The sequence below is a fragment of the Rhamphochromis sp. 'chilingali' genome, assembly GCF_963969265.1.
Source record: "Rhamphochromis sp. 'chilingali' genome assembly, chromosome: 19".
NCBI classification, from domain to species: domain Eukaryota; kingdom Metazoa; phylum Chordata; class Actinopteri; order Cichliformes; family Cichlidae; genus Rhamphochromis; species Rhamphochromis sp. 'chilingali'.
The window spans coordinates 9,919,745-9,943,143 of record NC_137946.1 but is presented as its reverse complement, the minus strand read 5'-3'; positions in this window follow the sequence as shown (position 1 = coordinate 9,943,143).

Below are 23,399 nucleotides of genomic sequence, written 5' to 3'. Positions count from 1 at the left end.
TTTGATTTAAGGTTACCATCGGTTTTGTATTAGTGACTTACTGAGGTAATTAGCTTATATTGTCCTTTTGTTAATATGTAGACACTGGTGTTAAATAATACTTATCAATTTACTAAATAAAGGCCACTGGAATTAATCATCCTGGTATTAATTATTGGAAAATAGCCAAGTAAACGATGAAAGAAAACCCATTCATTGTGCTTGAAAGCAGGATAGATGCAGTGATGGGACTGATTAATTTACTTCTTAAACTGTCAAAGCAGAGGACTCGGTGATGGGGAGAACCATTTCAAATATTCAAAGGGGTGAATGTTCTTGTGAAACATCTATTAATCATGGAGATTTTGGCCAGGCAGATGAATTGTGGTGTCGCTACAACATTCGCTCAAGCCCGAACAGACACGGAGGCTAATCAGCAGCGGTAATGGACACACTTCATAATTGTCAGTCTTTTGGTAACGAGACCTAATCTGGGGAGACTGAGCGCATACTACGAAGGCAGCTTTGATCGTATGAGCTGAGAAAGCGATGTGCCTATATACTCATTATTTTACTTCAAGACTTGTGTCCAAAGAATACATCGGCTTTTCAGCATTTAATACCACAGTATTTTCAAACTACAAATGTCGTCCTATTCTTACAGTTACTGAAGCGAAGTGAGTTCTCTATAATTAAGGCAACTTTATAGGCACTGTTCCCAAGCGAGTGTATGTACGAGTACCTGTGTTAGATGTTTCATCTTTATTAGCCAGAGCATGGTAAGCCTGGCTCTTCATACACTAATCCCCAGCTAAAGAAACAGCTTTCAAGGAATTAACATCAAAAGTAAAGCTTTGCGTGCCGGCGGGGGAGCTTTCAACAGAGCCTGCCTCAACTATCTCCTAAGTATTTTCAGAGCCTCAGGGATGAAGTGGAAGTTAAGTTTAACTTGCTCTGTGTTCTTCTGCAAGTCTTTGACCTTGTTCTCAGGTCTCTTAATAATCCCTGATACGTTTGAATCCGTACAGCATTTGCGGCGTTTCCATGAGGCACTGCCAGGGGGTGAGGAATTTTCCCTGCGGCTCATTGCCCATTCTTCTCTTTAACCACGATTCCTGTGATTAGCAGGTTAGGATACAAGTGCTTGAGGTTTCGTATCAGCACCTTACATACAGAACCACCAAGAGTGTTGAATACAGTGCACAGCAAATCTGCGAATTTCCAAATGTTGTACATGTTCATTATGATCAGCTTGGTAAGCTTACAAACAATTGCATAAATGTATTTATTTATTTTATATGACATTTATGACGTTGCAGGAGCTCACGGCTGATTAAGTTGTTTTGTGGAATCATTTTCTATCCATTTAAATAACACTGCAAAACCCCACAACTCTCTCTCCTTCCTGTTCACTCCCATAAGATTTTGCAGATGAATTGAACTAGAAAGTGTTTGGGCGTTATATAATCTTTATTTTTAATCTCTATAAATTTGAGACAACAAAGCAACACGTCACAGTTCTGCCTTTTAAAGCTCTTTTCAAGAGATGATTCTTTGGCCAGTAATGATTGCTTTCACAATACTTCCTCTTACTTATGTTCCCATAACTCATTTACTCTTTCATAGACTGTGACAGCTTGGATTGAGCTAAGGGACAGCGATGACTGATTCATTGTGTCTTTCCAAAGTACAGTTGCAGAAAATGACATTGGCAGCTTTGCTTTGTAGCTTAAAGCAATAACAAACAGTATATCTCCTGTCTTGTGAAGTCCACAATGAAATCTCCATGGCGCAATAAATTGCTTGTCTACCTGATGTTAACATCCCATCAGGCAATCATCAGCAATCCACTTTCTCCATTTGGAATATGTTTATATGTTTTCCTTGAAAGACGTGCTGTGGGATTTATTTTGTTAGACACTTCACAGGCTGCGAGCCTCTGAAACGGGCTAAACTAGGGTTGCATCTTAATACCCGGGGTAGCGGTCATGTCCGGTTAGGGGCTCTGTTGGCTCTCAGGTGACTGTTTCCTCGCGGCTGCGTGCAGCGGGGCTAGGGGAGGGTCTGTGCTGACGGACGTGGGTTACTGACCTGGTAGCCTGGCTGCCCCTGGGTGGGTCCGGGATGGGCGTGAGGTTCTGGGGGCGCTCCGTCTCTGGGCTGGGGCCCGGGCCTCAGGGGCTTGGGTCCTGGTTGGTGTGTTGCCGGGGTTGTGGGCGGGTGGGTGCATGGGGGCCCAGCCCTGGAGCAGGGTGCCGCCGGTGCATCGAGCCACCTGGGGGGCTCTTCAACTGGTGGGGGAGATTGTCACATCTTGCAGGAGCTTTCCTCTCCTCGGGAGCTCTCTCTGCAGGAGGGGGAGATACAGGAGAGGTGGAGGAAGATCTCAGCCTGGGTGTTTATTGTCTTATGTAGTCTGGAAGATGAGTGGATGGTGGGGTGGGTGCAGTTTTCTCTGTGGTGGGGTTGGGTGGACTGTCCCGGGCTCTGTGGGGCCGGGAGGCGCTGCTGCACTGGGCCCCGGTCTGGATGGGCCTGGGCCCCCTTTCCCTGGTGGGTCGCGGAGTATGGGGGTGCCTACTGGGGTCAGCGGGGAAGCTGGCCCCAGGGAGGGGTCACTTGCCCCTCCCTTCCTTCCCTCCCCATCTCCAGCTGCCTCCCTCTTCCCGCTCCACCACAACCACCCACACATGCAGGACCTTGGAGTAGGGGTATGTCACCAGGGTGCAGAGGAGGCTACCCCCCCCCCCCCCCCCTCCCCTTCTGGCTGCCTCTGCCTCAATTTTATCCCACAACTTAGACATTCACATTACTCACACTCTCATTACACATACATATAGGATCTTGGGGGTGGGCACGATACACGGAGTCCAAATTACCATCAGGGTGTACACCTCACCCCTGGCGTCGTTGCCCACCTCTCAATTTTAAATACACGTAGACACTGAGGGCTAGCAGGAGGGACCATGCGCTTACCTGCTGCTCTCTGGCAGGTAGCTCCATGCCCTCCTGGGTTTTAAATGCACCTTAGAACACACATGCATCAACACTACAATGAGCGGGTGGAGGGAGGTTTGGAGTCTTCTCTCACCCCCATTCTCTGCGACCTGCTGGAGCGGGGGGGCTAGGAGGAGGAGTTGGCCGTCCAACTGCGGTCTGGAGTGTGGGGCCTCCCTGCTGCTGCGGAGTCGGGGCGGTCTGCCTCCCCCCACCGCAGGGAAAAGGGTAACACCACCTGGGTCTGGGTGCAGTTCTCCCCTCCAGGGGCAAGGGTACCTAGACCCGGGGCTTAGAGTACGCTTGGGGAGTGTGATCGTGTGTACAGCGTCTCTTTATGTCTGTCTCCACGTTGGTTGAGTGTGGAGTAAGTGCATATGAGAGCATGAGGGTGGGAATGGATGTTTGTATATGTGTGTGCCTGTATGTCTGTGTCTATATGTCAGGTTGGGTGTCAGGCGCCACCTCTCTGGGGACATCTTAGGCCCTCCAAGGTTTGGAGGCCTATCTCCCCGTACCACCACTTCCCCTGCCAGTGGCGGACTCCCTCAGACATCGGTGCGTTGGTGGTTCTTTGTGTCCGGGGATGGGCGTCCAGGTACACACCGGCTCACTCCTTGGCGGCCGCTTATCGGCGCCTGGAGCCTGGGGCTCGCTCGGGCCACTTTGGAGGTGGGGTGCCCCCGGCCTCTCGGCCTGGGGCTCGGTCACTCAGGCACGGCTGGCTGCCGGCGGAGCTCACGGGCGCGTCACTGCAACTCCCCCTGGCTTCTGCTCCGCGGCTGCTGAGTGAGCCCTCATCTGGGACTCTCCTCAGCTCTTTCTGGGACAGTGGCGCGGCTGCCCCTCTGTTGGTCTTCCTTGGTCTCTTGTGTTCTGGGGGCCTCTGGATGTCTGGAATTTTGATCTCCTCCATACCTGCTTCATACCCTGGACGGGGCAGTGGCCCCCCCACACCCTCTAGCAGATCATTACATGAAGGAACCTTTAAAAAAAAAAAAAAACAAGCGCGTCCATGCTCACAGGTGTACACATGGGTGAACACACCCACAAACTACACCCTTTTTGGCTCCTACCTCAAAGCACACTGTGTTCTGTTGATCTTATGTGCTGCACAATAATGTTTAACATTTAGTATTTACTGTCATATTCCCATATATCATTGTGATGTTGTTTATTCTATTACTCTTGTTCTCTTCTGCTTGTTTTCTTTTTTTTCTTTCTCAGCAGGTGATCCAGGTGATTGATATATGCATTTTTTTCCTGCTCATTCTGTTGGTTTTTGTTTTTTGCCCTTCTCCCCCGGTCCCTCTTCTCAGCTGTTTCTCTTTCCCTCTTTCTTTCTCCCCTTCTTTCCCCCAGTCAAGTCTGTCCCGTATTCAGTAAGTGAAAATAAAATAAACAATAAAAGGTGAATCAAATGGACCATTACGGCAAGGCTGGGATGGTCAATTTGGTAAAGTAAATCCGTTGGGCATCTTTCTTTGCCTTTAGACAACAATTCTGATGGCAAAAGAGCCAAACGGGACAGGCAAAAAAAAAAAAAAAAAAAAAAAAATAAAAAAAAATTACATTACACACTCATGACAAAATGAGGTAGTTGGACTAGGACACCTTTTTTCCACCAAAGTACAATATAGTATAATAGTATAATAGCTACTATTGCACAGTTACATCTGTCTTTGGCCATATTTTTTTTTCTGTTTTTGTAACTTTGTCTGTGTACACTATTCACACTGTCCACTTATATTGTGAATCACACTTTTTCAGCATTTGGCTGATTCTCAGCAGAGCGTGTAGCTCTGTACACGTGTGAATTCTTCCCGATACTTTGTCAACAGTCATGTCATATCATAAATATACATTAGTGGCCCAGTTTCACTGGCACATGCCCATACCAACCTGTTTTACGTCAGCTGGTTTGTCTATGAAGATGTGATTGGTTAATTTGAATTTTTTCTCTATTTCTGGTCCTTTATTTAAGCACAAATTGCTTTGAAGTGATGTATAATAGTAACACATGACTCTCACCAGGGTCATAGTAACACATGACCCTGGTGAGGGTCAGAAGCCTAAACGCGTTGGTCAGTTAATAAAGTTGTTCCTCTTTACTTTTAAGTGTTGCTGGATTTCCTGGTTTGTTAGTTTCTTATCCTCTCCATGCACCTTGGAAGTAGGTGAAGGTGTGCCAGAAAGTTTTTGCTGCGATCATGCCTGTACCGTGCCATTGCCTCATCCATGTTTTACAGCCGTTACTTTCTATTTTGTATTTTTTTCTTCATAGTTCTTGATTATAATTTATCTTTGTTATCCCTTGGTTTAACCAGTCAGTATATATATATATATATATATATATATATATATATATATATATACATACATACATATATATACATACATACATACATACATACATATGTATATATGTATGTATTCAGCTTTGATAAATGATAGCAGTGTCCTGTAGAGAGATGGGTCTAGACCTGCCTATAAATCCCTGTGGAATTTATCAATATATTATTTCTTACTCATGAAATTGCAAGCACAACAATTGAGATATGTCTTTAGAGAGTTGCCATAATTTTTTTGGCATCCCTCTTGCAGACTTTTTCTTTTTTACTTGGACCTGGGGTTTGTCAGTATTTTACATTATACAACGTATTTACTTGTATAGTTGCTAAAGGAAGCAGCTCTTGCATGACTTTTGACAGCAAAGTTTTAGTGATTTAATGACTAGTTGGCCAACAAACTACTGTCTCTTTATCTACAGATGGGAGTCTTGCCACTTTATTAATAGGGTGAATATGAAAGTATGCTTTCAAATGTAAATTTATTTTACATGACAGAAGGGAAAGAGAGAGTTCTTATCAATAAAGACATGTGGTTATAGAAAAGAGGTGCATTTGCACTACAGATGTCTTTTATCTCACTCTTCTTTGCCTTTTTGGTGTTTACATGTAATATGCATGTGTTCAATTCATTGTGAGAAGGCTCCCTGGAAGCAGAAGTGTAGCAGTGCTGTAGATGGTAGTGCTCCTGGGAATTCTAAAAGAGATAGAGCATGTATATGTGCCGAGTAAGCTTTTTTCTGAGGAAAAAACATTTATGCTGACAATAAGGACACAAAACTTGATTGTCAGTATTAAAGACCACTGACTATAATTCCAACAAAATGCTTAAACCCTACACTACTGCATGTCTTATTGGACTGTAGAATGTTTGTTTCAGACTTTTACTTACTAACCAAATGTGGCATTAAATGTAAATGCCAGTTTAAATTTGTTTAATTTAATGATCTGCTGATAAGATATGACAAGGTTGCAGATGGTAAAATGTGCCTCTAAACTTTCTGCTAGACTGGTATTCTTAAGCTGTAGTTAATGATGTAGAACTGGTATATTTTTTCCTTTCCTTTTTCATTTGTTTTTTTTTAAAAAACATATTCAAATAATTTTGTTGCTTAGAGCTAAGCAAGCCTTAAACCAAACCTTAAACCAAAATAATATTAAATGAAAAGGAGTATTTCCACCAGCCCCAAAAATAGAATATACATGTGTGTTGACACGGCTTCTTAATACTCATTGTTTTTAAAATACCTGTAGTAGCTGAGTTAAAAATCAAGGCCAAGTTCAAAGATGGGTGTGGTCCACCATACTGTATATCTACTGACTACTTTTGTAATATTATAACAGCCATGAAGGACTCATGGACCTGAACCTCAGCATGTTTACAAGCATTGAGACTGCTGTAATCTCATTATAAAATTGTCTTTAGCATTTATCATTCCACTGCAAACCACAATGCATAGTGATAGTAAGAGCTAGCAGCAATCAGCAATAAGCTTAGGATTTATGATTTTAAGTAATAATGATCTTATTGTTGAAAAACAAAACAAAAAAGAACAATACCTACTTTTTATACATGCTACTCTAGTTATAATCACTAGTGATCAAATGGATACTTGTCTTGATAAATAATTAGATTAGATAGAGTTCTGTACTCTGCTTTTCTATTGCTCTTATCAACAAACCAGGGATGTTTTGGCAATTATAATATCAGGGTTGGCGGAAGGAGAACCCAAATGCTGGATTTTTAGAATGGAGAAAGTGAGTTTATTTACACAGAAAAAAAAACACTCCACAGTGTGTGCTTTCCCAATTCCCCGTGCCGTGAATCCTCTCCATGATGCGTGGTTGTGCTTCGTCCTCCTCGCTGCCTGTGTTCAACTGTGTACTGCTCCCTCCACACGTTTCCATAATCACCCTGGAAACAAGAGATGCCACAATGAGTACTGCCCCATCCACTGGCCGACTAAACACGTTAACCATTCCAACAAGAAAGTATGGAAAACACGAGCTCCGCACTAACTGTATTTCTAGTTTAACGATCCCGCGCCAACTGCTGCTCCACTGCTCTCTTAAGTAGAGCCCCTTGATTAGGCAGATCAGCAACAGGTGAGTAATTATCACAGGTGTGGCTGGCTCCAAGGCAGGGACTCTCCAGACCTGGTGGGGCAGCAAAACTGACACAACAACACACAGGGAAACGAGGAACGAGGAGCAGATCACACCACAACCATAAATGATTAAGAAAGACAAATAAAACTCATAATATTCATTAAACTCAAAAAATAACACATGATCCCCGGGTCACAGACCCAGGCCCATGACATATAATGCATCTTTTTGCCAAAAATGTGTCCCAACAAAGTCCCTAACTCAATATACACTTGGACCAAAGCCCGATAATCCTTAACAGATGCTTGTGTGGAGTCGTATCCCATTACTTACAGGGGTCTTTAGGCTTTATAAACCCAATCTGGGCCAAACACCATACTGTCTGATTGACAGGCATATTGCTGTGATCATGATCTGGTCTTTGTTATTATCTCGAGACACAGAAATACCCCTTTTTATGCTGTGGTTTGCATTAACAAGACTTGTGGTGGGATAGGTGTAGATGGTGGTTGTGTAGCAGTAAAGTAGATGGTAGTAGGGATTAACAAAAAAAAAAAAAAACATCCCATCCCATCAGAGGGCATTTTCCCCTCATCCAATGAGAAGTACAAGATGGGTTCACAATTTATTTTGCCACATTACATTTAATAAACTGAAGTTGGCAGCTGTTGGATAGTTGAGACTGGCATACCATTTAAATACTACTACTAATAATAATATGTTTTATTGAATGTTAAATACTTTCTTTCAGTACTACTAACAAGCCAAGCAAATACTTATGTTTTTAGAAGTATCTTCCCAGCACAAACATCTTGTGATTAGACTTTGGTGATTTGATGTAGGTCATTAATGGATAATACTTCGAAACTGAAACATCTTGAAAATAGCACACCTAAAGCATCCAAATACAACTCATATAGTTGGTAGTATAACACAAAATGGATCAATATATAAGAACACAATATGCTTAATAACTAACTATAAATATACTAAATATATACATTTGTGTAAAGCACATGCATATGTGTGTTAGTGTCACTCAGGCTCCTTCAGGTTGTGTCCTCTGGCACTTTTCACTCGCTCGTATATGAGACATTTCTGGTTAATTTTCCTTTTTATTCTTAATATATTCAGTATAATACTGTATATAGTCAGATGAAAAAAAAAAAAATAAAACCTTGGTTGTTTCTAAACACTTAACAGAATGATATGGACATGTAGCAATGATAGATGCATATATATTTATTCTTCTTCTTTACAAGCTACATAGTCTACTCTGTAAACCTTGGGTTTTGTGTTTACGTGTAATACCGTAATGTTGATATAGCAGGGGATAATCACCAAAAAACATAGGTATTTTGGTATCTGGTCAAAATGACATACAATGAAAGTGACATGCAACAGAAAGTGTAGAATCTGCAGGGGGATGATGAATTCATCATAATTTATATGAAAATGAAAAGATCACAATTTGTAATAAGCCTTTTTTTAAATATAGACGTTAACAACTTCTGTTTGTGTATTGCATTTTAATGACTCTGAAAAAGCATGTCTGGCCATCAATTTGTGACCTGAAGCTCAAGCACACTTAGGGTATGCAACAGGACAATCATCTGAATGCACAAAGTCTACCTCTCATCTACAACAAAATACATACTCAAAGTCTAGACTTAAATCAGATTGAGATGCCCTGTTGTGACCTTAAAAAGGCTGCTCATATTCCAAAAGACTCACTGCCTAGACACCCTATACTAAAAGAAAACATTGCATCATATCGACATTGCAAACTGATCCATGTTTCCTTCTTCAGCATGCGCACAACTATGTGAAAAAAGGTGCCTTTTCCATCTAATGTAAACTGAAAGTTCCTGCTGCTGCAGCTTCTCATTAAGAACTAGATTTACTAAGTGGGAAAAATCAGCGTGGGGACAGTCGAAATGAAGCACTGAAGGAAGTTGAGAGTTCAAAGGTAATATACTAAGGATACACTAGTTAATGAACACAAACACAATTAGTTCATTTCTACAATGACCACCGCGATCCACAGCAGTGCAAATTAGCTGGTTGCAAGTTAACAGACCTGCAGTAGCGGTTTTTGATACGGGCGACATGGGCGGTTGCCCGGGGCGGCATCGTGGTGGGGGGCAGCATCACGGGCATCGGCAAAAAAAAATAAAATAAAAAATTGCTCGTACTCATGCTGCCCTGACATCAGCCAGCGCATATTGGGAATGGCATAGGCACCGATCGGTTTTCTATCGTCCATTTGCTGGGAGTAAGGGCGCCCTTCGTTTGCGAGGTGCGCCTGCTGCTTGTGGCACAGGGAGGAGAGGGTGGGGCGGCGGGGGATTCTCTGGCTGGCTGGAGCAGCATCTAATAACCAACTCGCAAAATAAAACAAAATAAAAACAAAACAACAAACACGAAAACACCAGACATCATGATACAGACTTATAATTCTATATGCGAAAAGTGAGCGCAGAGCACTCAGTGCGCCTGCTCGCTGTTGAAGTCAAAGTAAACTTTGACATACAGTCCAGTATATATAGAGACGAGACTGCTGCTTCCAAATAGAGCACATTTCATTTATAATGTTGTGAATCCAAAGCCATCAGATGCTCAGTTTAGAAAAAAGAGAAAAGAAGAGGAGGAGAAACGAGCTAAAGATACAGGTAAGCAGATGTGTCATTGGATCACGGCAGGTCATCCTGAAACAATCAGAATCAGAATACTTTATTAATCCCTAAGGAAATTATGTGGGTTACAGTTGCTCCAAGAAGAAATGGTAAAAATAGCAACAGTAACAGACTAAACTCCAAACAATACATCATGTTACAGATTTTAATATTAATTAGTCATTGTCAGTTGTTGATTTGTCCTGTTCTCATTGTATGACGAATTATGATGGCTGTTTGGTAGCTGTTTGCATACAATGCATACTCTTGCTCTCTTCATATGTGTGTGTGTGTGTGTGTGTGTGTGTGTGTGTGTGTGTGTGTGTGTGTGTGTGTTTCTCTGGCGAAATTCAGTATGGTTCCGACAACAGTTTTATGTTAATGTATAATCCTTTTTTTTTTTTTTTTTTTTGTGTGTCCCGTTTGGATCTTTAGCCATCAGAATTGTTGTCTTAAGGCCAAGAAAGATGCCAAGCGGATTTATTTTACCAAGTGGATCATCATGGCCTTGCCATATTGGTCCATTTGATTGACCTTTATTATAATTATGAATTTATTTTATTTTCAGTTGCTACAAACGGGACAGACATGACTGGGGGATAGGACAGGGAGAAAGAATGAAAGAAAGAGAGGGAGAGAAAGAAAACCAAAGGGGAGAAGAGACGGTGAGAAGGGGGGGAAGAAAGAAAAAAGAAAAAAAAAGAAAAACAAAACACCTGGATCACCTGTATGGAGAAAAAAAAAAAGAAGAGAAAGCAAACAACAAAGAGCAACATAATAAAAAAAACAGCACCATCACAATAAACTAGCTAGCAGTAGATATCAGTAGATACTAAATAATAAACGATATTGTGCAGCACGCAAGATAGACAGCGCACAATGTGCTTTGAGGCAGCAGCCAAGAAAGCTGTAGTCCGCGTCTGTGAATACCCATGTGTACACCTGTGTGCATACCTGTGTGGATCAGCATGCTTGCATTCCAAAGGTTTCTCCATGTAACGATCTGCTAGGGAGTGTGGGGAGCCACAGCCCCGTCCTCCAGGGTATGAAGCAGGTATGGAGGAGATCAAAACTCCAGACAGCCAGAGGCCCCCAGAACACAAGAGACCCAGGAAGACCAACAGAGGGGCAGCCGCGCCACTGTCCCAGTAAGAGCTGAGGAGAGTCCCAGATGAGGGCTCACTCAGCAGCCGCGGAGCAGAAGCCAGGGGGAGTTGCAGTGACGCGCCCGTGAGCTCCGCCGGCAGCCAGCTGTGCCTGAGTGATCGAGCCCCAGGCCGAGAGGCCGGGGGCACCCCACCTCAGAAGTGGCCCGAGCGAGCCCCAGGCTCCAGGCCCCCGATAAGCGGCCGCCAAGGAGTGAGCCGGTGTGTACCCGGACGCCCACCCCCAGACACAAAGAACCACCAACGCACCGACACCTGAGGGATTCCGCCACTGGCAGGGGAAGTGGTGGTGGGTGGAGATAGGCCTCCTAACCTTGGAGGGCCTGAGATGTCCCCAGAGAGGTGGCGTCTGATACCCAACCTGACATATAGACACAGACATACAGGCACACACAGACACAAACATCCATTCCCACCCTCATGCTCTCATATGCACTTACTCCACACTCAACCAACGTAGAGACAGACATAAAGAGACGCTGTACACACGATCACACTCCCCAAGCGTACTCTACGAACCGGGTCTAGGTACCCTTGCCCCTGGAGGGGAGAACTGCACCCAGACCCAGGTGGTGTTACCCTTTTCCCTGCGGTGGGGAGAGGCAGACCGCCCCGACTCCGCAGCAGCAGGGAGGCCCCACACTCCGGACCGCAGTCGGACGGCCAACTCCTCCTAGCCCCCCCGCTCCAGCAGGCCGCAGAGAATGGGGGTGAGAGAAGACTCCAAACCTCCCTCCACCCGCTCATTGTAGTGTTGATGCGTGTGTTCTAAGGTGCAATTAAAACCCAGGAGGGCATGGAGCTACCTGCCAGAGAGCAGCAGGTAAGCGCATAGTCCCTCCTGCTAGCCCTCAGTGTCTACGTGTATTTAAAATTGAGAGGTGGGCAACGACGCCAGGGGTGAGGTGTACACCCTGATGGTAATTTGGACTCCGTGTATCGTGCCCACCCCCAAGATCCTATATGTATGTGTAATGAGAGTGTGAGTAATGTGAATGTCCAAGTTGTGGGATAAAATTGAGGCAGAGGCAGCCAGAAGGGGACAGAGGGGGGGGTAGCCTCCTCTGCACCCTGGTGACATACCCCTACTCCAAGGCCCTGCATGTGTGGGTGGTTGTGGTGGGAGGCAGCTGGAGATGGGGAGGAAATGAAGGGAGGGGCAGGTGACCCCTCCCTGGGGCCAGCTCCCCCACTGACCCCAGTAGGCACTCCCATACTCCGCGACCCGCCAGGGAAAGGGGGCCCAGGCCCATCCAGACCGGGGCCCAGTGCAGCAGCGCCTCCCGGCCCCACAGAGCCCGGGACAGTCCATTCAACCCCACCACAGAGAAAACTGCACCCACCCCACCATCCACTCATCTTCCAGACTACATAAGACAATAGACGCCCAGGCTGAGATCTTCCTCCATCTCTCCTGTATCTCTCCCTCCTGCAGAGAGTTCCTGTGGAGAGGAAAGCTCCTGCAAGGTGTGACAATCTCCACCACCAGTTGAAGAGCCCCCCAGGTGGCTCGACGCACTGGCGGCACCCTGCGCCAGGGATGGGCCCCATGCACCCACCCGCCCACAACCCCGGCAACACACAAACCAGGACCCAAGGCCCCTGAGGCCCAGCCAGGGCCCCAGCCCAGAGACGGAGCGCCCCCAGAACCTCACGCCCATCCCGGACCCACCCAGGGGCAGACAGGCTACCAGGTCAGTAACCCACGTCCGTCAGCACAGACCCTCCCCTAGCCCCGCTGCACGCAGCCACGAGGAAACAGTCACCCGAGAGCCAAAAGAGCCCCCAACCGGACATGATCGCTACCCCGGGTTGAGCCCCCCAAGGAAGATGCCTCCGGGGAACCCCCCGACGCCCTAAGCCTGTCCCTACCCCCACACCAATCACAACAGTGAAGGCGGGACCAAACTATGATCCCCCACTAAGTGATGGAGCTGATCAAAGGAGCCCAGAGCAATTGATCTGATGTGGTGGCAGAGGCTGTATCAAGACTAATGTAATCTAATAGATAATTTTTATATTGGTTAGAATTAAGATTGTTTTTATTTTTCCAGTTCATGAGGACAGTTTTCTTGGCTATGCATAGGGCAGTGAAAACCATATGGGCTATATTCTTTTCTGAAGTGACATTATCTAAGCTGCCCAACAAACACACTAAGGGGGAAGTTGGAATGTTGGAATATCTCGCGCCAAAACTTCTGCACTGGTGGACAGAACCAAAGAGCGTGAATGTAATTGTCTGGTGTATTGCCTTGACAGTGTGAGCAGTTGTTGGAAGATGTAAAGCTCATCTTGAACATCCGATGACCTGTATAGTGCACTCTATGTAGTATTTTGTATTGTATTAATTGCAGACTGGGATTTTTAATCAATTTAAAGGTTTTTAAGCATACCTGAGACCAGAAGTTTTGGTCTAAGCTGACTGATAAATCTGCTTCCCACTTTGCAATAGGAAGGGATATTGATTCATCTAATTTAGAAAGTGTTCTGTATATTTTAGATAATAACTTGGGGGATTTAACAGTAAGGAAATATGCCGCACTTGGTGGTGTTTGTAATTCAACTTGACTGAGGTTAAATTTCTTTTTTTACTATGGATTTAATTTGTTGATATTCTAAAAATCTTTTCTTGTTGATCCCATATTGTGCAACTAGTCTGTCAAATGGAATAAATTCTGTTCCCTCTAATATATGTTCTAAGTATTTAATTCCTTTACAACTCCATTCTGGGAAATTAATCATATTATTGTTTTGTAATATGTCAGGGTTATTCCAGATAGGTGTACGTTTGCATGGGATTAATGAAGACTCCGTTATTTTTAGAAACTCCCACCATGCTGTCAGAGAAAAGCTGATGTTGATACTTTTAAAGCATTCATGTCTTTTGATGTTGGAGCTAATAAATGGTAGGTCTGAAATCTCTAGATCCTTGCATAGTGCCTGTTCAACATCTAGCGAGGGCTCATCTAAGAAGGTATGTTTTAACCATTCTGAGATGAACTGAAGCCTGTTGGCTAAGAAGTATTGCTGAAAATTAGGCAGATCTAATCCTCCTCTATCCTTGGTTCTTTGTAGCGTTTTTAAGCTGATACGGGGGTTTACCTTTCCAAAGGAATTTGGAAATATATGAATCCAGAGATCTGAACCAATCTTGTGATGGTTTGTTAGGGATCATCAAAAATAAGTAATTTATTTTTGGCAAGATCATCATTTTTATAGTGGCGACCCTTCCCATGAGTGATATGGGTAAAGATTTCCATCTAGTCAGATCACCTTCTACTTTCTTTAGAAGTGGGATGTGGTTTAATTTAGTTAAGTCTGAAAGCTTAGGAGAAACATTAATACCTAAATATTTAATATTTCCGGATTGCAGTGGGGCAGAGGAAGAATTATGGAAGGAGCAGTTAATGGGGAGAACTGTAGATTTTGGCCAGTTAATTGAATAATCTGAAACTCTTGAAAACCAGTTTATTAGAGTAATTACCTCAGAGAGGTTGGTTTGTGTGTTTTGCAGAAAAAGCAACACATCATCCGCATAGAGACTGATTTTATGTTCTATGTTCTTACATTTTATGCTCTTAATTGTTGTAGCCTGTCTAAATGCTGCTGCTAGAGGTTCGATAAAAATTGCAAAAAGTGAAGGGGAGAGTGGGCATCCCTGTCTGGTGCCCCTCAGGAGACAGAAGCTGGAGGATGTCTGGTCATTTGTTCTGATACGAGCTGTTGGGGAATTGTATAATATTCTTATCCAGTTTATGAAAGAGTTTCCAAAACCAAATTTGTGTAAAGTTGCAAATAAAAATTTCCAGTTAACTCTGTCAAATGCTTTTTCTGCATCTAGAGATAATATTACGGTTTCGATGTTTTTATTGTATGAGTAGTCTATTAAATTAAGTAATCTACAAGTGTTTGTTGAGGAGTGCCGACCTTTTATGAAACCAGTTTGGTCAGGATGAATTAAGAGGGGGGTTATTTTCTCTAATCTCTTTGAGAGAGCTTTGCAGATTATTTTAAGGTCTACATTTAAAAGAGAAATTGGACGATAGCTTGAGGGAAATAAAGGGTCTTTGCCTGGTTTTAGCAGGAGACTAATGTTGGCAGAATTCATATTTGGTGGTAGTCTGCCATTTTCCTCGATTTCCTGCAACATTCCGTGGAATACTGGTGCCAGAATTGTCCAGAATTCTTTGTAGAATTCTGCAGGGAAGCCGTCTGGACCTGGAGCCTTATTATTGGGCATACTTATCAGGGCTTCCTGGAGTTCACTTGGCGTCAGTGGCGAATCCAGTTCCATTGCTTGACTGTCTAGTAATTTTGGAAGAGTTACGTTGTCAAGAAACAGATCAATTTCATTTTTAGATGGGTTTATTTGTGGTGAGTATAAAGTTTCATAGAAATCCCTAAAAATGTTGTTTATTCTTCCAGGGTCATATATTGTGTTCCCCGATAAATCTTTAGCAGCACATATAGTTGTTTTTTCTTTATTTATTTTTAACTGGTTAGCTAGAAATCGACCTGATTTGTTACTGTGTTCAAAATTCTGCAAGCGAAGTCTTTGTATAAGGAATTGTGTTTTTTTATTAATAGTTTCATTTAATTCTAGTTTTGTCTTGCGTATTTTGTTCAATGTTTCCTGATCTGGGTCGCACGCGTAGGTTTCTTCTAGTGATTTGATGGTTTTTTCTAATTCCTGAATATTTTTGTTTTCTTCTCTTTTTTTGTGTGATGAGAAAGAAATTATTTTACCTCTCATCACAGCTTTCCCTGCTTCCCATAGAACAGAAGCAGATATTCCGGGAGTGTCATTAAAGTCTAAATATGAAGTCCATTCCTTTTTAAAATATTTAATAAAGTCTTTATCTTTAAGCAATGATGTATTAAATCTCCAGTTTTTACTTGGCGTAGTATTATTCTTGTGTATTAATGTTAAAGATACAGGAGCATGATCGCTGACGGCTATAGGATGAATCTCAGTGTCTGAAATGTCACTCAGCAGTGAGCTGCTGACCAGAAAATAATCCAGACGAGAGTAAGAGTGATGAACATGTGAGAAAAAAGTATATTCTTTACTGTTGGGGTGAAGGGAGCGCCATGCATCGCGAAGGCCAAAGTCGCTCATATACTGTTTGATTATATTTGTGGATTGCCAATTGCGCTGAGTTCCTGTTGTGTTGAGCCTATCCATTTCTTCATTTAGTCCAAGGTTGAGGTCACCGCCAAGAATGAGTGTGCAATCGAGGTGTTCAGAGAGTGCACTAAAAAATCCGTGGAAGAATGAGGGTTCATCAACATTTGGACCATATATACTTACAATACATAGTTTTTTTGTTCAATATTGATAGTTTAATAATTAGAAATCTACCCTCTGGATCTATAACTGTATCGAGTACTGTAAAATTAACATTTTTATGTATTAAAATTGCTACTCCCCGTTGTCTAGAATTATAACAGGCTGCAAATACGTTAGGAAACTCAGGTGTTTTAAGTTCGTTTAATCCTGTGACAGGTTTGTGAGTTTCTTGTAATAAAACAACATCTGCCTGTAGTTTTTTAAGCTGGTTAAATATCTTTAACCTCTTTCCTCTGGTGCCAGCTCCATTTACATTCCATGTGACAAACCTCAGCATGCCCATAATTCCACTTTCTGAGAATCCTCAGAAAAATGGACCTGAAGAAGGAGCTGCTGACCGTCTTCTACCGCTGCTCCATTGAAAGTGTGCTGACATATTGCATCGGTGTGTGGTTCTCCAGCTGCACCACAGCACACAGAAAGGCACTCCAGAGGGTCATCAACGTGGCCCAAAAAATCATTGGACATCCTCTTCCCTCCCTGAAGGACCTGTACAGCACTCGCTGTCTCAAGAGGGCACGCAGCATCCTACGGGACTGCACACACCCAGGACACCGGGTGTTTAAGCTGCTGCCGTCTGGCAGGAGGTTCAGGCTGCTGAGGTCCCGAACAAATAGACTCAAGGACAGCTTTTACAACAGGGCAATAGCCCTGATCAATGTAAATAGCTGACCTGACTGGATACCTCCCTGGACTTTTTAGGAGGAGGTAACAATGTTTAAAACGATAACAATAATATTTATATTTATAACAAGGTGCAATAATAATTAATGTGCAATAATAACAGTGTGCAATACACATACACTTATTCTTCTTTTTTATACTAAGTTAATATACTGTGTTGTGTTGTTTGTTACGTTGTGATGTGTCATATCGTGTCGTGTTGTGTTATATGTAGTGCCGACGTAGGACAGTTTTTCCAATTTCATTGTACTACTGTACTATGTATGACTGTGCAATGAGAATAAAGAGTTATCTTATCTTATCTTATCTTAATTGTGTGTGTATGTCTAATGATGTACGCTGGGTGTTTCGTTTAGACAGGTGGAGAGAATGTGGAAACATCCCTTGTTTGTAAATAGAAAGAGAGAGAGAGAAAGGAAAAAAAAAGTGTAGTGAGAGGCTCCATAAGTCTGACTATGTGTGTGAATATTCACTAATATGAACCAGCGTGGCTTGTGTTATGTGTCCTGCAAGTCTGTGCGTGCTGTGAGGCTGTTGTGAATGTGCTGCCGTTGAGCGGATGTGTTTGCGTGATCGTGGTGTGAAAATATGGAGAAATAGAGGGTGTTGTTTGTAGGTGAGTGGGGAAGTAGGTGATCACAGCAGTGAAAGACAAGAGAAAGAAAGAAACCACATGAACTGTGAGCAACAACAAAAAAAAAGAAACGAAACGGAAACATTCCAATTAAAGTAATGACGGAGGGTGACGGTGTTATATCTGCTATAACATCATATTGATATTACTAGGTTAAACCCATGTTAAAGGAGAAAGTGTGAATGAATAAGAAAAGAGTGTAGCGGGTTCTTATCTGGAGTGCAGTCAATGTAACCACGGTGTGGTGCCGGGGTCGCGGTAGAGCTGTCCATCCACGTAGAGCCGGTCCACGGCGATGACAGCACGGGAGCCTTTCTGGATGAAGCTACGTCGAACTGGGAACAGGACCTTGCGTCGTTCCAGGATCTCTTTGGGGAACTGGTCGTTCACGCTGAAGTCCGTTCCTTTCAGCTCTCTGCCGCGACTCTTCACCTGTTCCTTCTGTTTGAATTGACCGAATTTGGCCACAATAGGCCGTGGTCTCCCGGTCCGTGACCTCACGCCCCCCAAGCGATACACTCTATCGAAGTCGATGTTCTTTACGGTGTCCTCCGGCAGCTTCAGGTGGATTTTAATGAAGCTTTTCACCGTTGCCTCCGCGTCCTCTCCAGCAGATTCTGGAATACCAGAAAACACAAGATTATCTCTCATGCTACGGGCTTGTAGATTGATAACGGACTCTTTTATTTTTTTATTTTCAATGTTTAGCTGGGTCACGTTATCGGTGAGAGATTTGACCGACTCCCGTAGCTAGGGCTGCTCAATTAATCGAATTTTAATCACGATTACGATCTGGGCTTTCAACGATCATTAAAAATGACTGAGCCGATTATTAGCCCCTCCCTCATTTATCCGCGACACCTTAAAGGCCGGTCCGTGAAAATATTGTCGGGCATAAACCGGTCCATGGCGCAAAAAAGGTTGGAGACCGCTGATTAAGAGGACCCGAGGGAAGCTCGGAAAGCTAAGCAGAAGTTATTTGGAGAGTGACTGCCGTTGGTTGAAAAGAGAGTTTAAAAAAAAAAACTTCAGTGGTGTTGCACACCATTTTGTATTATTTTTTTAAAGTCATTGTTAATCCTTTAAAGCCGGTCAGAGCAGCACGCTCCGTTTTGCGTAACTATTTTTAAATCCCTGTAGAACCTGAACCGCGTAAGCTAGCGCAATAATTTGTTTTGCATATGAAACCGGAGGAGTTGTACTTACATCTTATGCCATCAGCTTGTCCTCGGTCACGGTTTCGTTCCACATATAGCTTTGCAAAAATTGCATAAAAAGCGCTTGCAGGAACAAAAACATAATATTCCAGAAACACGCTTTGCCGTTCCTATCAGCTGTTCGTAACACTTCCCACAGTGAAATAATGCACATGCTGTTTTCTTTGCAAATTTGCATCATAGGATTGTTTTTTGTTTTTCCTGCAGTATATAAAAATTGCTGTATCTCCAAAATAAAACTATGAAGACACTCAAAATAAATTTCCTGTGGTGGGAAACTATTTTTTGCAACTTTATTGTATTTAAAGTTTTGAGGGACAAACCTCTTAAATTTCTCCAAGTAGAAATATATGTAAACAAAACAAAAGCGATTTTCAATTTTTTTTGTAGTTTATTGCACTTTTTTGCAATTTATGTAATTACTATGGACTTAATGCATACATATTATTAAAATATGGGCTATAACAGTTGTATTGATGTATAGCAACTTGAAATGCTCCCACAAATGGCACTACAGCATGTAAAAAAAATAATATAAGCTCTGGTGGACTTGGTTCTATAGTAGGTCTTAAAGGGTTAAATAAATATCGTCAAATAATCGTGATCTCAATTTCAGTGAAAATAATCGTGATTATCATTTTTGCCATAATCGAGCAGCCCTACCCGTAGCGTGGTATTTTCAGCGGCAAGCGTTTCCACCTGCTGCTGGCTGAATTCCAGGGATTCTCTCAGAGATTTAAATTCCCGGTGTAAAATCTCCACCAGGGACAGCCTTGCATCGAAACTGGACAATCGCTTGTCGATTGACTCCAGGATGTCTGCGATGTCTTTGCCGGCAGGCGATGTTGTACCGGGGGAGTCTGCCGGGCGACATCTCTTCGATGACGGCGTCTCAATTTTGGCCGGGGAGGATGCACTCTGGGCCTTCTTCATTACTAAATCGTGAAAACAGCGGTCGATGTAATCTTGGAGAGCGTCTAAACTCTCCCCGTTGTCCTCCAGGGTGTTAGAGATGATAGAACAGATGTTGTTAGTTATATGACAATTGATTAGTATATTTGGTAATACTGAAGCTTGAAAAACCTTTGTTAAACTCTATGCTACCATTTGCTTTTTTTCCCGCCAATTCTCCAGCGTCTGTCGTCACCTACAACATGTGTCGCTTACCTTACTCGTCACTTCCGTCACTTACCGTCTGTCAGGAGACAGTGATTAAGTGATTAAGTAATGTATAATCCTTAATATGTTTTATATGTGTGGGGGTGGGGGCACGCGCCAGAGGGAGTGTTCGCTCGGGGCGCCAAACAGGCTAGGACCGCCACTGCAGACCTGAATAGGGAGCTACGCGCAGCTTGTTACTAGCAATGTGACAAACATAATACAGAGTAATCACAGGTCTACACCACAACATGACACGCAGTCCAAGGAGAGACAACAGAAAAAGGATCTATATGCTTCAAATTCTGTGCTAGAAAGTGAGGGGTGAGCTGTTTTCTGCATGAATCGTGAGCTTAGATGAAGCACAAAATTTATCCAGAGGAAAGCTGCTTCATTTCAAACTGTATAAGGCTGAAATTTGCTTCTAACAGATGATCTGTTGGATGTGTAGATGAACACAGAATATTATTAACACCAGGTCTGATGTTGAATAAAGTTGGTAGTGCTGTGCCACATGTGCAGATACCCACTTAACATAATTTTTCCTGCATGTGGTGTGATTCTCCACACATTTATTAAAGTCAAAGGGAAGAAAAAATTTATAAACAGCCAGCTGCAGGCAACAAATAGGACATCAGTAAAACTACTTATGTTTCTGTAAAATCTGAAATTACATCCAGCAACACCTGAATAGCAATATTGCCAGATTTGGACTTTAATCTGACACTCTTCAGATCTATCCGTGCACAATAATAGCTGTATTTCAACATATTATGTTCAATATGTGAGAAAAAAATAATGTAAGTTGATTTGTGATGTTGGGAAGCTTTGTGTGTGTTTTTCTGTGAAAAACACGTACACACTGAGGATTTGGTGCACTCTGCATTTTTGACTGCGGGACTCATCTATGCAAAAACAAGACTAATATTCTGAACAGCTACAACTTGCTCCATTCACCTCCAATGCTCTATGTTTAATTCTGTCATATTAAATTAACATTCAACATTCAGGACTCAGTAACAACCCAGAGGATGAACCCAAAGCTCTGGCACTGCTCTCAAAGCAGTACCAGAGCATCCATTTATTTTCACTTAAACAAGCAGCTGTTTTTTATGTGCATTAAAGCTATATAAAAAGTTAACAGTGCAAATGTAAATTTCTTGCTGAAGGTTTAACCAAAAAACATTTCCAGTAGAAATGGGCTGACATATCCTGAGCATAACCATGTATAATATCCACTGAAGTTAAAAAGAGGTGCTTTGCAACATTAAACTGCAGTGTGCCAAATAAAAAAAAGTCCAATACATATTTTTCGGACCATAAGGTGCACGAGATTACAAGGCACATTAAGCGAAACAAAGCAGTCAGATAAATCAAACTTTATTCAACTCATTCTTCTTGCTTCCTCCACTTCTGTACCATTGATTCATTAATGCTGTATTCTATCACAGCTGTTCTATTCCCATGTTGTTGTAGTATATAAATGACTAACCTCGTATTGTGGATGGATTATCTCAGTTGTTCTCCTGACTGAAGTTTGGTCCGTTTACAGCATCCTGCTATGCGATTGCATTTGTCTCTAACCATCAGGAACCCTCACGTTAACTTTTATCGAGTGGAAAAAAGTTAACGTTCATCCTCCAGCTTCCCTGTTTATGTTATGCTAACATAGCTGTGTCGCTAGCGATCATGTTGCACATCATTATATACCACCTAGCCCAACTTCAATAACCTTACAAACGTCACTGCTGTTTAGTTTTCTGTCTTCATTTATGTTGGAAGTGATAGCAGAGCTGTACGTTTGAATTTTTTCAGAAATCTCTCAGAACATGCTACATCATGCTTAGGTAACTAACAAAACTAGCGAGCTAACTTCCACTAACTTCCTGCTAACTTCTAACTCTTCTAACTAAATGTAATAAATTCTGTTTTCATGGATGCCTGGATGTTAAACTTCATAGTTACACCTGGTAAAGCAGCAATGCTGATCGTTTTATTAAAGGTGAAAGAATTTAGACAGTTTTTAACTCTCAGTCATGCTGCAGTGTTCGTTTGACTTTGGGACCTAAAGGGACGGAGTTGAGGACCCAGATTACTTTCAGATTTACCAGCACCTTAGTCCGACAAATACAGTAATAACGACAGCCCGCTTGCATGTTCTACAAAAAAAGTGCTTTGGTGGGTATCTGATGGACAAACACCAAACCAGTTCCACATCACGGAAGTTGCACCATTTTTACAAACCAATTCTGGTTCATCCGTTTCACTCAACAATCCACTTTCTCCCCTCTCATGCTCCGTTGCCGCCATGCTTTTTCGGCCATGTGCGTATGAAAACAAAGGCACTGCGCATGTGCGTTTTACCCATATTCTATCGCGATATTTAATTTTCTTATCGTTGCCTAACATTGTACCAGTATTACCGTGAACGGTATAATATGGCCCAGCTCTAGTGTGAATCATATTAGTGAAGGCTGTACAAGGTATTAACTACCCAAACATGAAATCCCCTCTGTTGTGAAGTAATTACTGAAAATGCAATGTGTTTGCTTACCGTTACTTTCCCGTAGGAACGCTGCGTTACTGCGTTACTAAAACCGTGATTTTTTTGCGACAATGTCTCATGACAATGACGTAAGTGAGTGCAACGTTTGTGACAACAGCTGTGCGCAGATCAACAATGGATCATATATCAAGTGCGGGAGAGAGTATGAGCGTGCAGCGTTTAAAGCTTGGAAGTACTGACCTTATTTTGAGTTTGATTGCATAAAAAGTGACAAAAACATTAGCGTCCGTTGTGCGTGGGAAGAAAACTTCTCTTTAAAGTGAAAAAAAACCCTAAACTTCCAAGCAAGCACTGGGAGTGCGCTACCACGTAATGGGAAACTCACAGAGAAACTCGCGGATTCTACCACTGACCGCTGCGGCACACCTGGACCAGGGCAAACCTCCGCCTACGCCACTCCTGCTTTACAGGTGAAAATAGAGCAACAGGACCGCTAGTCTTTGATGTTATTTATTTTCTGCTGTGTTTTACTTGCATCTATTTGAAAGAGTGAGTGTAAACACACACACACACACA